Genomic DNA, 18,369 nt, shown 5'->3' with positions numbered 1-18,369 from the left:
ATAAATGTACAATAACATAAACAAAGACAATAGAGGTAACAACAGGCGGTCTTATCGCTTAAGAGCGATCTCTTCCAGACAACCTTTGAATATCGGAGACAAAATAATTAGAATATACGGTAGGTGGCGCAAATAAAAAATATGAAAAGTCGAATTGAATATAACCAAACAACACAAAACATTAATAAAGATAAACATACTTAAATACATACAACCATAAACATACATCTAGACATACATACATACATAAAAACTACAATATATACCTATTAAATAAAGAAACAACAGTGTCAATTATTATAAAAATAAAAACTAAGGTAGGGAAAGATAGTATTCCTTAAGGTTATGATGCCGTGTCATATATCATTTGAAAGAGCGTAATTAGCACATTTCAAATATGTACATACATACAATATCTACAGCTTTTGCCCCCGGTTTTGCTTGCATGTACCCAGTGCCGGCCCGAGCCCTTGATCAGGGTAGAGCGAAATCGGGTTTTGGCGCCCTTCGTTGAAGTTTTCAAGCTTATTTTCCACCCCCCTCGCCACGCTCGCGTCTTTTAAAACTTTTTTCTCATTTGCCATTTTTGCGCCCCCCTTGCCATCCGGCGCCTAGAATTTCGGATCCGCTAGCGCTCAGGATTCTATAAATGCTGCGGGCGTAGCTCGACGTACGTGGCGCACTACAATGCCTACCATCTAAATATGTCGGGCGTAGCCCGATGTACGTGGCGCACTACAATACCGGGCACCGAAGGTGACCTCATACTAAATGTGTCGGGCGTCGCCCCACGTTCGTGGCGCACTACAATGCCGGGCACCGAAGGTGCTCTCATACTAAATGCGTCGGGCGCAGCCCGACGTCCGTGGCGCACTACAATGCCGGGCACCGAAGGTGCCCTTCATACTAATGCGTCGGGCGTAGTTCGACGTGGTGTCGAACGACAATACCAGGCACCTCATACTAAATGCGTCGGGCATAGCCCGACGTACGTGTCGCACTGCAATGCCGGGCACCGAAGGTGCCCTCATACTAAAATAAATAAGTTTTTGGCAAAAATTTCATTTTTGGTACAAGCTTTTATCGCTGACTGTACTTTTCTTACGACAGACAACTAATACTCATCGAGACAATTCTAAAAACCCCTAACACAATTAGGTTGCGTTGTTTCATCACAGAGTTCCTATGGCCACCTCCTGTCTCCATCATCAGATCAGCTCGATGGTACCATAATATTGCATTGTCACCCGACTTACAATGTCAAATAACATTGAGTTTTTCTTTATTGATTTAAAAGGCATTTAAATTATGAGTGGCCACCATAAATTACGGGGCTTACGGTCACGTGATCGCCTTACGCCCCTTACGGTCACGTAATCGCCTTACGCTGTCTCGAGTTTATCATTTTTTCCCCACCTCAAAAAGTGCCCAGCGCCGCTAAAGAAGTTTTCACTTCAAAAATAAGTTCAAAAACTAAAACCCGACTACTGAAAAATTGCGCTCTTAAAAGTATGAAACAAGAAAAAAAATCATCTCGAAATCGCATTTAGAAAATATTTTATATTTATTATCTTTAAATTATAGATATTCAGAGGATAGCCGTGGTCGTATGCCACTATTCTTTAAACTTTAAAGCTTATGTTAGCTTAGTTATTTAATGTATTGTGTTGTTAAATGGGTAAGTGGCAAGTTTGATGCCACGAATATTCGGCAACTATTCGGCATTCGGCCTATTCGGCCACTTTGCCGAATATTCGGTATTCGACCGAATGTTGCCTACTATTCGGCCGAATACCGAATATCTGTTGCACCTACTTAAAAAGAAAAATTGCACAATAAAAATAATCAAAAACTATGTAGGTAAGGTATATTTAGAATGTGTTCTTGGAAAGTTGTTAAATACGAAGACCCTTTTTTGAGCATTTGTTGATTAAAAAATATTTGTGTCATGCCGAATATTCGGTATTCGGCCAAAACCACTATTCGGGGCATCTCTAGTATTAATATTAATATGTCTTTCCTATCACGAAACAATGATGTTCCGGACCTGTGGGAGGCGTTTGCCGAGCCGAAGACAATATATTGCCTTTTGACATTTTAATGCCTGTAGGGGCTACACCGAGTGGATGCTGCCCTTGCCCATCATGGGACGCACGTGGAAGCAGCACCCGCCAAGGTGTATAAAGACTGAGACGCCACGAATATTCGGCAACTATTCGGTATTCGGCCTTTTTGCCGAATATTCGGTATTCGGCCAAATGTTGTCTACTATTCGGCCGAATACCGAATATCTCTTGCCTCTAACTAAAAAGAAAAATTACACAAAAAAATACCAAATTTAGGTATAAGTATTTAATATTTAAAAAGTATTATTGGAAAGTTGTTAAATAGGAAGACCCTTTATTTAAGCATTTGTTGATTATGAAATATTTTATTTTTATCATGGGTCTGATTTCATTGATTCTAACCCTACATTCATTAGTCCTGTTTTACAAAAAATATATCTTAGAACGAAACGTTGTGCTTTGTTGGCGAACAGTTTTCATAATATTGTGACTCACAATGTTCGCATCTCATGCCGAATATTCGGTCGCCGAATATTCGGTATTCGGCCGAGAGAGTGGCCGAATATTCGGTATTCGGCCAAAACCATTATTCGGGGCATCTCTAATAAAGACTAATTGAGAGTTGATGGAATCTAAAATGGACTAGGCTAGGCTATTGAGTCAAAGCCATGGACTTACTGGGCCTACTGGGCTACCGCTATGCTATGGCATTGTAAACCAGACGCCTGCCTAATAAAATGGTATAGGTAATACAATTTTATTTCGGGCAGATGGTGACTCGCCCCCACGTACAAGGTGAGCCCCCACATTAAGCTACATCTAAGTTGACTCAAGCGCAACACCGGTGCGAGGACTGAGGGTAGAGAACTAGAGAGGTGTCACTGGACTTTAAACATACCTGTAGCTAACTTGCCACTTATGTTTTCACATCTACCCTCGAGAACGTAGATTTCACGACTCCACTCTGGACAGCCGGCTAAGGCAAGCCGGAGGCAGACAATCCTAATCTGTTATGTTGTGCTATTATAATTTAAACCTTTTTTTAAATACTGTAAAAATTGGGGGTGTCATTCTGAATCCCTAACAACGTTTGTCCTAAAGTCACTTGCCCTAACTGGTTTGTCCTAATGGGCACATGCCATAACGATCAATTGTCATAACGATTATTTTCTATAATGTAAGGTTCTGAAAAATGGTTAGGTTTTAGAACTTGCTGCCACAAAAGTGGGTTAGGTTAGGGTTCAACTGCGACCCTCGCAATAAAGAAAATATGCATAATAACATTCAGATAAGTAATCAATATTAGGATAACCAAAATTAGGGTTTTTAGTGTTAGGACAACTGATCATTATGACAAACAATATTAGGGAATGCATCGATAGGAGAAAAGACTTTAGGGATTTAGATATAGATCCAAGATTGGTTTCCAGCGATAAAAAGTTTCTACTATGACTATTGCATACTGTTTAACAGTTGGAAAAGGTGAAAAAATATTTTATATTAACAAAAAATAATTTTCTCTAAATTAAATGTTATCTGGGGGCACGGCAGTGCCCCCGCCAAGTCGAGCAAAACAAAGAGGCACGGCCGTACCATCCTTTTCTCGAAGCGATTCAGGATTTCAGGCCATTTTCGACGTCCTGTAATTTTGTGCTGGCTGAATGGCTGAAGCTAGAACCCTGAATTTTCAGTAATCTATAGGGCTTAACATGCTTAAGATATATTCTCAAAAACATTCAATTTGAATTTGTAGTTTAAGAATTATTGTATGTGTTCCTTAATTTCGACACTGATTCACTCACTCACGATCATCATAATTCTAAGGTACTTCTAGCATACCCACAAGCTTCACATTTTAAACATAAGTAGTTTTCAGCTTATCAAGCCATAGAAAACCTAAAAATATGGCCATATCAGTCACGTTTTAAAGATCTAAGAACTGCATAAGTAAGTTTGTAATCCCATATAAATATATGCTATTACAAAATTACTGTTGCAGTTCCTACAAATAGTAGGTAAAGTAAAGGTACACTACGATGTACGATGTGAGTATGAATGAAGATGTGTTTAGTTATGATATGTGTATACATAGTATGGGTATATATGAGTACCCGAAAAGAAGGACTGCCTACAAAAAGAGATGAGATCTCATAAAAACATTACATGTAAAAAGGTGCAAGTCTCGCAACGCTTCTATATACAAAAAAGTTTAAGATGTAAAATGTGAAACCAAGTCGGTTATTTTAATCAGTGCCAGGGGGTGTTAAAACCGTATCAATAAGATATCTTTAATTTGTAATACATAGAATGACTTGGCAATCGCACATAATGCTTTACTCGTACCGTATACTCACCGTACCGTACACTAAATATGTGTAATGCTCAAACTGCAATTAGAATTATTTTTAATAGGTGACGATGATCCTTATGTCATTATGCAGCCGTGCGATGGCCAAGTCATTATACGTATTACAAATTAAAGATATCTTATTGATACGGTTTTTACACCCCCTGGCACTGATTAAAATAACCGACTTGGTTTCACATTACATCTTAAACTTTTTTGTAGCAGAAGCGTTGCGAGACTTGCACCTTTTTACATGTAATGTTTTTGATGATTTGTTTGTTTGTAGGTAATTGTATTGTATTCGTTCACAAAATAATATATCATCAAAATGGAGGCCTGAAAGTTAAATTGATTACCTCAATATTGACTTAGTCCATAGTTTCCCAAAGTGGTCAATACCGCCCCCCAGTGGACGCTGAAGAGTTTCAGGGGGGCGGTAAGGGCCGCGGAAGCGATTGGGGGGCGTTCATGCTGCCCAGGGGGGCGCTTCCGCAAGTGAAAAAAAAACTAAAATATTAGGTACTTAATACAAATAGATTTATACCTGAGTAGGTATACGGTTTATTTGTGTTCCTACCTAAAACAGCATTTTGAGGAATTAATTCTCAACAAGCTGGAAATCGTTTTAATACCTTCATTTGGTCCTAAAATAAATGCGTGTAATCAGAGTTTGCTCAATTCCAGGAGGTGTGCATAAATTTTGTGAACCTTGGAAGTTCAATTTTTCCTTGGATTTCCAAACCACTCGATGTAGAAGGAATCATCAATTGGGATCAGATACTTACTGGCGAAAAATAATTTCGGATTTTAATCCTCCCGTTTGTCAGGATTCGCATTCTACTTTTTTCGTATTTAACTATTCTCGTCCATGCTAACCTGTCTCGTGATTGTGAGAAGCAAAACTCGATTGTCTGGTAGCGCCGGCCATGAGCGGTTGGCTGCCCGCTTTGTTATAGGTCTTATGCTTTGATACAGAGGGCCTACCGCGAACCACGTGCGACGTGTTGCCTCCCTGTCACACTTGTAAATTCGTACGTAAGTGTGACAGGGAGGCAACACGTCGAACGTGATTCGCGGTAGGCCCTCTGTTTATTTCTATTCACGGTTTAGCACAGTGATCTGAAATCTGAAATTTTGCATGTCAGTATCAATCATGCCGACAAACTGATATAAAAAAAGCGGCCAAGTGCGAGTCGGACTCGCCCATGAAGGGTTCCGTATTTAGGCGATTTATGACGTATTAAAAAAAACGACTTGCTAGATCTCGTTCAAACCCATTTTCGGTGGAAGTTTACATATCATTCTCTTATTTTAGAAGTTAGGGGGGGGGGACACACATTTTACCACTTTGGAAGTGTCTCTCGCGCAAACTATTCAGTTTAGAAAAAAATGATATTAGGAACCTCAATAACATAATAATAGACCTATCCATAGATACCCCACACGTATGGGTTTGATGAAAAAAAAAATTGAGTTTCAGTTCGAAGTATGGGGAACCCCAAAAATTAATTGTTTTTTTTTTCTATTTTTGTGTGAAAATCTTAATGCGGTTCACAGAATACATCTACTTACCAAGTTTCAACAGTATACGTTCTTATAGTTTCGGAGAAAAGTGGCTGTGACATACGGACGGACAGACAGACGGACAGACAGACGGACAGACAGACAGACATGACGAATCTATAAGGGTTCCGTTTTTTGCCATTTGGCTACGGAACCCTAAAAATCGCGGTGTCCATTGTAAAAATACATAAAAAACCGGCCAAGTGCGAGTCGGACTCGCGCACGGAGGGTTCCGCACCATCAACAAAAAATAGAGCAAAACAAGCAAAAAAACGGTCACCCATCCAAGTACTGACCCCGCCCGACGTTGCTTAACTTCGGTCAAAAATCACGTTTATTGTATGGGAGCCCCACTTAAATCTTTATTTTATTCTGTTTTTAGTATTTGTTGTTATAGCGGCAACAGAAATACATCATCTGTGAAAATTTCAACTGTCTAGCTATCACGGTTTGTGAGATACAGCCTGGTGACAGACGGACGGACGGAGGGACGGACGGACGGACGGAGGGACGGACGGACGGACGGACAGCGGAGTCTTAGTAATAGGGTCCCGTTTTTACCCTTTGGATACGGAACCCTAAAAACACACTTTCAGAAATAATCGCTCCGAAAGACCGAAATTATGCCCCCATCCCCCTCCCCATAATACGAAAAAAACTAGGTATTTTGAACATACATATTTGACCCATTTTTGAGTTATTGAAAAAAGTTATCCCCTCTCAGGTAAAATGACGGACGCGGGCAACTATGGAAATCTACGAGTATAGTTTGTAGCTTTCTAATAGACCCCGACGGCTAATCCTATTGTCTATTGTTAGTAAAACCGCTCGTGCCACGTGCCACAACCACCTGCATAAAAAATCGCTCGTTCACTTTACCCAGGTAATTGAATTACAACTCCTATGGAAATTGCAATAAGATTCAAAATGAACTAATGGATAAATATTTTGTACCGATGTGTGTGGTCAGTACTTCGGTTACTGAGTGCCGGCGAGTCGAACGTTACAGAACCAGTCTAAAATGTGTCATTGAGATGCGTAACAAAGGCGCGTTATCGGAGAGCGCACCTACACTGGTTTTTTGAGCGTTGGACTAGCCTGCGCTCAGGTGCAAATTAGAATAAAAAAGACCCTTTTTTGCAGGTAAGTAGCAAGTGCGGTTTTACTGAACAATAGACAATAGGATAAGCCTTCGGGCTCTACTAGAAAGCTACAAACTATACCTACACTGAGCATACAAGAAAGTAAAACGATTCAAACTTCCGGCACAAGTATGATAAGTAGTTAATCAATTTTGGAACGTTTAAAATAATTAGTTTACCTATAAATGATGAAGAAATTCGGCAGAGATCTCAATTTAAATGTCAACGTTACCTACCGTAAAACGGGGTCACCAGAAATCGCGGGGTGAATAGAGAAAAACTCGGTACTTTCCTTTACATTGTTATATTTTAAAAAGTAGACTACCATCCCCAATTCTTTTGAGATACAATTATAGTAGAATATTCAATATTTAATCTGGTAACACGAATCAAGCATGAAGATGATCACAAGTAATAAATATTTTAGTTTGAAGTGAGGCCTTGTGAAAGTAAGATATATTGCCTATCTGATCTTTGACGTAGCAGTGAAATACAGGTTAGTTATTGTGTTATTTATAATGTATTAAGTAAACCAGTTCTTCTAGTGTTTAAATAATAAAAGATAATGCCGATTTTCCTTATTAATTAAAGATAAATGTCCAAAAAACAAATCATAACCGTTTTTACATCCCAACGGGGTGAATAGACACGACAACAGGGTGAGGAGACACGCCATATGGGGTCAACAGACACGTCATATGGGGTGAAAAGACACGACTGAGGGGTGAAGAATAACGAATAGGGGTGAATGGAAATATTTATGCTAGGGTTGTCAAAACGTATTTTCTCAAATTTTTAAATTATACAATACTATAAAGTATAAAATTTAGCAATGTTTCATATATTTTGGTATTAAATATGAGTTTTGAGTTTGAACACTTTTTTATCATAGTTATTCATTGTGATTTTATGTATTGTGATATGAATATTTATGACTGCTCCTTAAATAATAGGTAGGTACTTAAAGAATATGCTTCTAGTGTAAGCTAAGTTGATTTTTTATATACAATTCTCATACGTTTTATGAGTATGTGACTAGTTTAATTATAGTTGATTTATAAAAAAGTGATTTAGTGAAAGTCAGTTTATTTATTTACTTTTATCCTAATAAAAACCTATTTGAAGTTTGTGACAGCCGTGACTGTTTTTTCTAATCACCCCATATGACGTGTCTATCGACCCCGTTTTACGATACGTCGAAATCGGGTAGTTTTTCTTCATTTTCTCTAAAATCAGGGGGTTGAAATTAAAAATAAGTATACAGAATTGAAGAACTAAGCAAGACTCAAATCATGATGTCAAAATTATTACTTTTATCATTTGGATTCTTGGTGAAAATCGTCCTTGAAGTTGAAAATCGTGTCTATTCACCCCGTTTTACGGTACCTATAATTAACTCTTTAAAATTGGGCACAAATTACATTATACCATGATGTTCCATATAACTTGATATGCATGGACACATTTACCCGCTTGTAAACAGTAATTTTATATAGCTATAACATCGCCTTTTTCAGATTAAATTGTTTACAAACGAACCATGCGGGTTATAAGAGCGCTTTAGTTTAAAGTTCACATCACGTTTGTCGTTAATGGTTAGACAGAGAAGAAAGACCGAGTACCTACGTGTCCAGTGATTCTTATGGCTAAGTATATAAACACATTAAAATGGATACCTACAGCATTAGAGGGAGAAACAAAACAAACAAAGCGCATTCCACGCTACATTAACTTAACATTTGCTTAAACAATTGTGAATAGCTTTGTAACTAAAAAGGGTTGTGATTTTCAATAACAGAAGGCGTCACTCAGTGCACTTTTAACACAATTAATGCCAAAAAAAAAACCAACAACGGGTTGCACTCCGGGAGTGCCGACAGAAGTGAAAACTCAATGACTAGTCCAAAATGTCTGCAGCACTATGTATAATTGACCCATCCTGCATCCTCCTTTCTATTGAAAAACTTTAGTTCCGAAATTGCTGGTCAGTGAGCTTGTTTAAAATTCGAAATACAAATTTGTAGCGTTAATTGTTTAAAATTCGAATAGAAATTGTAAAGTTACCTTGCAGACCTCGCATCTAAATATATTTGGTCATGATATTTTGAGTTTTATTCACCAGTACTAGAGTTCATTTTATTAGCGATATCATCGAGATGTACCTAGCTTTATTGATGTCGGGAACCCAGTGCACAAACCACGGGTCAAGCCTGATAACGTCACCTAATCTCAAGTGCTGCGCCGGACAGTTCCTATCGACCCTTGACACGTGTAGACGCATTGATCTCCGATTATTAATTGTGATTACCTAATTAGTGATTCTGATTAGAGATTTGGCAATACAAGGATGTTGTATGTTGTTTATTGACTTTCGTGCAATTATAGTGTGTCTCAGTTGAATCTAGACTGTTTTACTATCTCGAGGAACCCTAGGACTAATTAGTCATTAGGATGCCCACAAATAGACAATAATCTGATGATCCAGGCCATTCTGCGACATATTTGAGTGATATAAAGTTAGAATGTAACTGTCAGATACTCGTATTTCAGCCCGTACAAGATTAGAACCTTTTCCATGTAATGTCATTGAGTTTTTCTTTATTGATTTAAATGCCATCTACGAGGGGTATTCAAAATATTCTCGGTATGAGAATGAAAACAAACAAGTACGAAAAGTTTGATATTTTTATTTTTCAATATACTCCCCCCCTATATACACTTAAAAGATCGATCAATTATTTTTTTTAATCCCTCGTAAAAATATTTTTTATCTTTCGTGTAAAAATGCTCCTCCACTGCCGCCTTCAATGCTTCATCGTCAGAAAATTTATTTCCACGCAGATCCTTTTTAAGATTGGGGAGCAAAAAGAAGTCGCTGAGGGCTAAGTCCGGACTATACGGTGGGTGAGTAACAGTTTTAAACCCACATTCAACAATAGCTGCCTTGGCAATATGAGCAGTATGGACGGGGGCGTTGTCATGCAGAAGCAGAATACCTTTGGTTAACTTTCCTCGCCTCTTTTCTTTAATTACATCCTTTAATTGACGTAGAATGTTAGCGTAGTACTGTCCTGTGATATTTACACCTTTTTCTTTATAATCGATTAGTAATACTCCTTCACAATCCCAAAATATCGTGGCCATGACCTTGCCAGCTGAAGGGATGACCTTGAATTTCTTGGGATGAGCTGAACCCTTAATGTGCCACTGCATGGACTCTTGTTTACTCTCTGGGTCATAATGATGAACCCAGGTTTCATCTCCAGTAACTATTCTTTGCAGCACCTCATCAGGATTTTCACCGCACAGGTCAATAAAATCGGAACAACAAGCTACACGCATGTCTTTTTGAAGCCGAGTCAGCATTCGCGGAACCCATCTTGCACTTACTTTTGACATATTAAGATGGTCATGTATAATATCATGTACGGTACCAATAGAGAGATTGGTTACTTGTGCTATAGATTTTACCTTCACTCGACCATCTTCCAATATAAGTTTTTCCACTTTATCAATATTTTCTTGTGAAGTAGCTACTACAGGCCGGCCAGGTCTAGGGTCATCTTCAATACTCTCCCTTCCGCGTTTAAACTCGCTTGACCACTTTTGAATGGTAGATAAAGAAGGAGCAGACTCACGGTAAACACAATCCATTTCCTCTTTTATGGTTTTTTGATTTTTACCCTGTTTTGTCAAGAATTTTATCACGCATCGATGTTCTAATTTAGTTAACATTGTCAATTCGCACATGATGTTCATGTTTGTTCAGCAATTGCAGAAAAACAAAAGACCATCTCGGTTCGAATTATACTTTTTTTTAATGTCAATGAATAAACCTTAGCGGCCAGTAACGAAAGAAATTTTAGAAGAGGTCGTAAGATATCAATACCGAGAATATTTTGAACGCCCCTCGTAAATGTGGCCATCTAAATCTTACGGTCACGTGATCGCCTTACGCTGTCTCGAGTTTATCATTTTTTCCCCACCTCAAAAAGTGTCCAGCGCCGCTAAAGAAGTTTTCACTTCAAAAATCGTGACACACTTTTATTTCTGACTGTACTTATTCTTATTTGCATGTCTATCTAGCGAGTACTTCTTGCTTGAGACCTTTCTAATGAGCCTAACTCGTTGTGTTTGTGTTTTTCCATCGAGGAGTTCCTTTGGCTGCCTACGGACCAGGCATGTTGCGGATGTAGATATTTTGACATCCGCGGATGCGGATGCGGATACGGGAAGAAAAGGCCGGCCCAGGAAGCGATGGCTTGATGTCGTTAAGGAGGACATGCGTGCCAACGGACTCACCACCAGGGACGCCGAAGATCGGGTAAAGTGGACACGAAGGAGTCGGAAGGCGGACCCCGGGTCCTCGCGCCCCGCGCGGGGGCACAGCTGGGATTGACGCCAGGATGATGATGATGATGATGATGGATGCGGATGCGGATATTTAAAGGCTCACATCCGCGGATGCGGATGCGGATGCGGATGTCAAGATTAGGTACTTAGAAAACGTCAAATATTAAATTTTTAGTATTTTTTTATTTAAAGAAAAACGAAACGTTTAGTATTTGAGCAAGAATATAGGTGCGTTATATTTAATAAACAGTAACTTGGCCGACTTTTCTGGATCTAGACGATTTCGTTATAGGTACCTAATGACGAAATTACCCAGCACTTACGCCGCCGCTAAGACGTTCCTGTACCAACTTGTTCGACATCCGCATCCGCATAAGCTCCGCATCGATTTTATGCGGATGCGGATGCAGATGCGGATGTCGAAAATAATGCGGAAGTTCCGCGGTTGCGGATGCGGATGCGGATGTTCGCAACATCCCTGCTACGGACTGCATCATCAGATCACCACCCTGCTAGCATATTATTGCATTGGCACCGGAATTACAATAGTAGGTACTACTCCAAATTTCAACTGAATCAGATACTGGGAAGTTGTTCAAATTATAGTTACAAGATCTAAAATTACAAATAAAAATAAAAATTATAAATTAAAAAAAAAAGACAAAACGCTTCAAGTCCTTCCTGGTGCAAAGGTGCCCATGATGCTCGCAGCATTACCACGCTGGATGGATCACCACGGACTAGGGTTACCAGATCGAAAGGCGCTATTATCGGGAAAAAATAAAAAAAAATCGGGATTTTGAGACTTAAGTCGGGAAAAAGAAAACATTCAAATTAAAGTACCTAATTGTATTAAAAACAACGATATTTTACATTATTGGCTGGCACTACGTAAACTGCTCTGCCCATAGACGTTTTTATAACGCTGATGCGCTCGACACGGGTCGCTCGCTCGCTCGACGACAGTTCGGAACAGGGATGTTGCGAACATCCGCATCCGCAACCGCGGAACTTCCGCATTATTTTCAACATCCGCATCCGCATCCGCATCCGCATAAAATTGATGCGGATTTAATGCGGATGCGGATGTGGAACAGGTCGGTACAGAAACGTCTTAGCATCGGCGTAAGTGCTAGACTGCTAGGTAATTTAGTCGGTAACCAAAAAACATATTAGAAGCATGGACCTAGAATATTACGGACGGACTGCCACCTAAGACAAACTGTGACACTGCAATGGCGGACGGTTTGAATGTGTGCGTGTAGACAAGTGTTACCATGTAACACAAATTCTCCCCTAATGGTAAAACAATTATTCAAACAAACGTTAACTATCATACATGCATGTAAGCGTCTAATCTCCTTAGTATCGGGAAATTACCATACCGACCTAGTTTGAAATGCACTATCAATAATTTAACTATTTACCTAAACGATCTCTTAATACATAATGATTTAATAAGAAGGGTATCAATTACCCTACTTTCGGGAAATTACCCTATTCATGTTACTGGTCACACTCCTGTTTTGCAGTTTGATAATTTAAAAACAACAAATTATCGTGATTTTACGTACTAATTGATAAACTTAAGTATGAAAAGTTATTCCGTGACTTTTTTTCTTTCGATCGGTACAATTCTAGCAGGATTTAACTACGCATGCCGGCATATTTTATATTTTTCTTCGACATGTTTACTTCAATAACGTTTCGATTCATCTGACGGCAAACTGGTGGATGTGGGCTGTCAATGTGTGTGTGTCACGCGTAAATACTATGAAACAGGTGGATGTTGGAATCACAGTTGTGTTGTAAGCGAAACTCTGACCGTAATATTATAGGACCATGATTAGAAATGAGCAGTCAAGCGTGAGTGGGACTTAATGTACGGAACCCTTGGAACGCGAGTCCGACTCGCACTTGGCAGGTTTTTTGAAATAAAAATTACTAAAATGTAATATTTGACGTTTTTTATGGTGCTATCTTGACATCCGCATCCGCATCCGCATCCGCGGATGTGAGCCTTAAAAAATCCGCATCCGCATCCGCATCCGCGGATGTCAAAAAATCGGCATCCGCAACATCCCTGGTTCGGAATTTGAAATTATTGTTTTATAACGTGCAGCTATTTTTCGGGACATTAATTTCCACTTTGTCGGGAATCGGGAACACATGCTAAAAATCGGGAGAATCCCGCCAAATCCCGACCATCTGGCAACCCTACCACGGACCTTTGCACGAGGAACGAGAACGACTCGGGGCCTTCCCCTTTCTGTCTGAGTCGACGTCCTAAGTCGCGTGTGAAGCGCTCCGCATCGGCTCCCCCAGCTACCCGCCGTTTCAACTGCGAAAGGGACGATTATGTAGGCAGGGGAGAGAGGATCATATTTTCGACGCTTCACATCCGCTTGTGTTTCCGCTGCCGCTCCGGCCACGCGTGAGGTACGGCTGACATGGGAGGCGGCGAAGGTACTGACGCACGTAGCGTCCCATACCAAACACCGCCCCCTTTCCCATGGTACCAAAGTCAGGCCATCAGGCCGTTTACCGTCGGTACGAGTGTATTTGATTAATAAAAATGTGACGTCCCACGGGTAAAGGTACCTTATGGCCGTTGGCGCTTACGCTATTATTAACGCCGCTCCGCCGCCGCGCGCTATTATTATTGCGGCGCTATGCGACGTAAGCGCCAGGTGCCATAAGGTACCTTTTGCCGTGGAACGTCACAAATAATAAATTACGGTAATATCGTAAGAACTAGTGCCTGTGCCATACGCTAAATTGGACGCCTATGCCTGCCTACTTAGTTGTTATTAATGTTGAATTTTTAATAGCATATAAGACATCAGCGGGCGGTGTATATTAAAATAATAATAATAATAATATCAGCCTATAAACGTCCCACTGCTGGGCACAGGCCTCCTCTCATACGCGAGAGGGCTTGGGCTGTAGGCCCCACGCTAGCCCCATGCGGATTGGGGACTTCACATACACCTTTGAATTTCTTAGCAGATGTATGCAGGTTTCTTCACACTAGGGTTGCCCGATGGTCGGGATTTGGCGGGATTCTCCCGATTTTTAGAATGTGTTCCCGATTCCCGACAAAGTGGAAATTAATGTCCCGAAAAATAGCTGCACGTTATAAAACAATAATTTCAAGTTCCGAACTGTCGTCGAGCGAGCGAGCGACCCGTGTCGAGCGCGTCAGCGTTATAAAAACGTCTATGGGCAGAGCAGTTTACGTAGTGCCAATAATGTAAAATATCGTTGTTTTTAATACAATTAGGTACTTTAATTTGAATGTTTTCTTTTTCCCGGCTTAAGTCTCAAATCCCGAAAAATTTATATTTTTTCCCGATAATAGCGCCTTTCGATCTGGCAACCTAGCTGGGACCAATAATGTAATGTACCTGAATGTACCTAATCATGGACCGCCTCTAAAGCCCCCTCGACACTCGCGTTCGTGGCTTCGCATCGCGATTCACGCACATAGTCTGGATGGGGCTTAAAACAACCAAAATGGGAACCACATTCATGCATACGCCGACGATATCCTCCTAAATTGCACCACCACATCCAGGAGCTCCGAAACAAGACCATATCCTTCATAGACATGTATCCATTTGTGTCATTAAAACGCTTTTTTAACGCGCGTTGTAAAAGCGCTCGTGAGAATGGGGCCTTAGCCCCCATTCGCACGGCAGCTTTTTCAACGCGCGTTAAAAAAGCGCTTGAATCTGTCCGCACTCTAAATTCGATTTAACAACCAAGGCATAAAGTTTAAAATCCAATAACGCTTGATAAAAAGCGCCACCGCTGTCGTGTCAATAAATAGGTGAGGGTGGGGAGGGTCGATCCCTAGGGGACACTTGGTAAACTTCATTTTTAATCAAACCAAACGAGATACAATTTTTTGCGCTGGTAACACTTATTCATTCGTTCCTAACTTCACGTTCTGTCATGGCACTGTATCGGAAAAGTCAGTGGTTCAAAAATGGCGGACGGTGAAAGATTTTCCGCGTACTATATTCAATTTTCGGTAAGCTTTAACTGGATTTATTTTATAATATGAGATGGAAATGATGTTAGTGAGTGTGCTTATTTTATTTGTTGTTTATTGAAGTGATGATTAACTTGGATTACATTGATATACGCGAACACATATTTCCAGTACGGCATGTTTTATAATCTTACTATGTATGGGGAGACTTTGACTTTTTCTTCTGGGGAGATATGATTCCGGGATCATGTCACCCCCAAAGCGATCAAGTATACATTGTAATAAATTTACTTACAAAATGATTCATAGAGCTATCATAAATATTTTCTTTTCTTTAGTAAATCATGCCGCGAAAGTACGACCAGAGAAACACTGATTTTAACTTTCAATGTTTTTGACTGATTATTGTTTATTAAAACGGATTTTAATGGCGTATAATTCAGTTTTTAATTATACAACCGACTCCGAAAACGGAATTATCCCCGTGGCCTTTGAAAAGACTGACTAAAGTTGACATCAACATTTTACGAACTACCCGTACTTGGTCTTTTTTATCAAGTTAAACGTTTTATACACAGGGGATGTTACTCGGTCGACAAAAACACTTATAACGATATTTGGTTTTCAACCGGCGATATTTTTGTTTTTATGGATGAAATGCTATTTCAATGGCTTTCCGACCTTATGTACTATAGAACCGACGGTCCATAGAAAGGATTTTAGGATTATGCAGCTCAAACACCGTCCTCGAAACGTGAGCAGTAAATTTCTAAACTTATTTATTATAGTAAACAATAACGACCAGTGATGGGTAAAAAAATTAAAATTGCTGTAGGTATCTGACGCTAAAAATACCTTCATAAGAACTTTAAAAAAATGAGCTTGTTACAAGAAATTGTATGTTAATAACTTAGATTTTTGTTTTTTTTTTTGGTACAAAAATTGATTTCCTATTTTATGTTGTTTTATGTATAATACGATTACATTGTTTTTTAAAAGTGTAAGATTATGGATTAATATGTGTTTGATATCTTCATATATTAATTTTCTGTAGATAAAGTGAATAAATTAATGTAGATACTACCCTCGAAATATGACATTCCCACTTAAAATCTTTTTACCAAGTGTCCCCAAATCTGGAAGACTTGATCCCTTCGGCTTAGACATCTGATTACCGGAAATACAACTTCAAAGCATGGAAGATGCAATATATATATATGTTTGCTGTGTATTTTACAAATTATAGATGCATTGCTAATAGCGATCCGAGTTATATAATCAATGAGAATCTGGTATGGGGAGACATGGTAAAAATATGTTTACCATGTGTCCCAAGAACCAGGGTCACTTGATCCCCCTAGGATCAAGGCTCCCGACCAGGGGTAAACAAGTCTCCCTTACATAGGGGACACATGGTAAAAGTCAACACTATGGGTTTTCATTAAATAATGATCTAATTTATTGCACAAATCTGTTCTAATTCAAACTATTAATGAAGAGATAAATTCTGAGTCGTATGGTGTATAAAGTTTTTTAATACTACAAATAGTTAAGAAAATGTATGCTAAAAACAAAAGGGGTGATCAACCCTCCCCAGTTTCCCCTACACATGTATCCATTTGTGTCATTCAAACGCTTTTTTAACGCGCGTTGAAAAAGCTGCCGTGCGAATGGGGGCTTACTTCTTTTGCTAAGCCACCTCCATACTCTGGAGTCTGGAGGGGGCTATAGCTTGGCCGCACACCCACGGAATTTACATGTGCAAGCGAGACAGCGCTATGCATTTGTAGAGGGACGTCCCGTTCCCACCTGATATTCCGTACGGAAACCGAATGAAAATTCCGTGCTTGTGTGGCCAGGCTATCATATCCTTGAAATCTTTGCCGGAAAACATAATAGCCATAACACACTACCGCACCGCACCAAGGCCACGTTGCGCCGCCGCCGCAACAATATGTGAGAGCGAGAAAGAGATATATGTTTCTCGGTCTCACTTATGGGCGCGCAAAAATCGGTGCGGTGCGGTAGTGTGTTACGACTTGGGCTCAGTGCTGGGACCAATAATGTAAAGGCCCCAGTCATGAATCTAGTATTAAACAAGATTGGGCAAGAGTGGTAGGGATAACTGACAGAACGGGATAGTCTTATGTAACTTTCAGTAGGAGTAGCAGCGAAAGCGCTATTACTGTTTGTCCTTGTCACAGTCTCACATTTTTTTTTATTCCCCACCATAATTTAGTTTGGATTATGGTAAGCAACGAATAAATTCGACCAATCATAGCGTCGCATTGCGTATGTTTTGTCCCTCACGGAGGCACGCGTAGACCACTTCTATAGGATGCTACCTGCTATGGCCCCAGTACACAATGGGCCATCGCCGGCCACTCCAAGGGACGCATTTATGCGTTAGAGGGAGCAAGTGATATTGCTATCTCATTCTACCGCATGGCTGCGTCCCTTGGAGTGGCCGGCGATGGCCCATTGTGTACTGGGGCCTTAAAATCTGGACCGCCTCTAAAGCCCCATCCACACTCCCGTTCGCGTTTTCCCGCCGCGATTCACGCACATTGTCTGGAGGGGGCTTAAAACAACCAAAATGGCAACCACAATCATGCAATACGCCGACGACATCCTCCTAAATTGCACCACCACATCCAGGAGCTCCGTAACAAGACCATAATATCCTTCCACCAACTTCCACCTTAGGCCCCCTCCTCACTCTGCGAAATCGACTCCGCACTCGCGTTCGCGGCTTCGCGCCTCGATTCGCGCATGAGTGTGGAGGGGGCTTATGACAAAGAAATATATAGTTGGTCAAACCAAATTGTAAGTATATAAAAGTGATAACACACTATCGCACCGCACCGCAACGCGACCTTGGTGCATCGCACCCATAAATAA

Source organism: Cydia amplana, chromosome 18 (assembly GCF_948474715.1).
Source record: "Cydia amplana chromosome 18, ilCydAmpl1.1, whole genome shotgun sequence".
In the NCBI taxonomy this organism is placed as follows: domain Eukaryota; kingdom Metazoa; phylum Arthropoda; class Insecta; order Lepidoptera; family Tortricidae; genus Cydia; species Cydia amplana.
The sequence above is the reverse complement of the archived record's forward strand: the minus strand, read 5'-3'. Positions refer to the sequence as shown.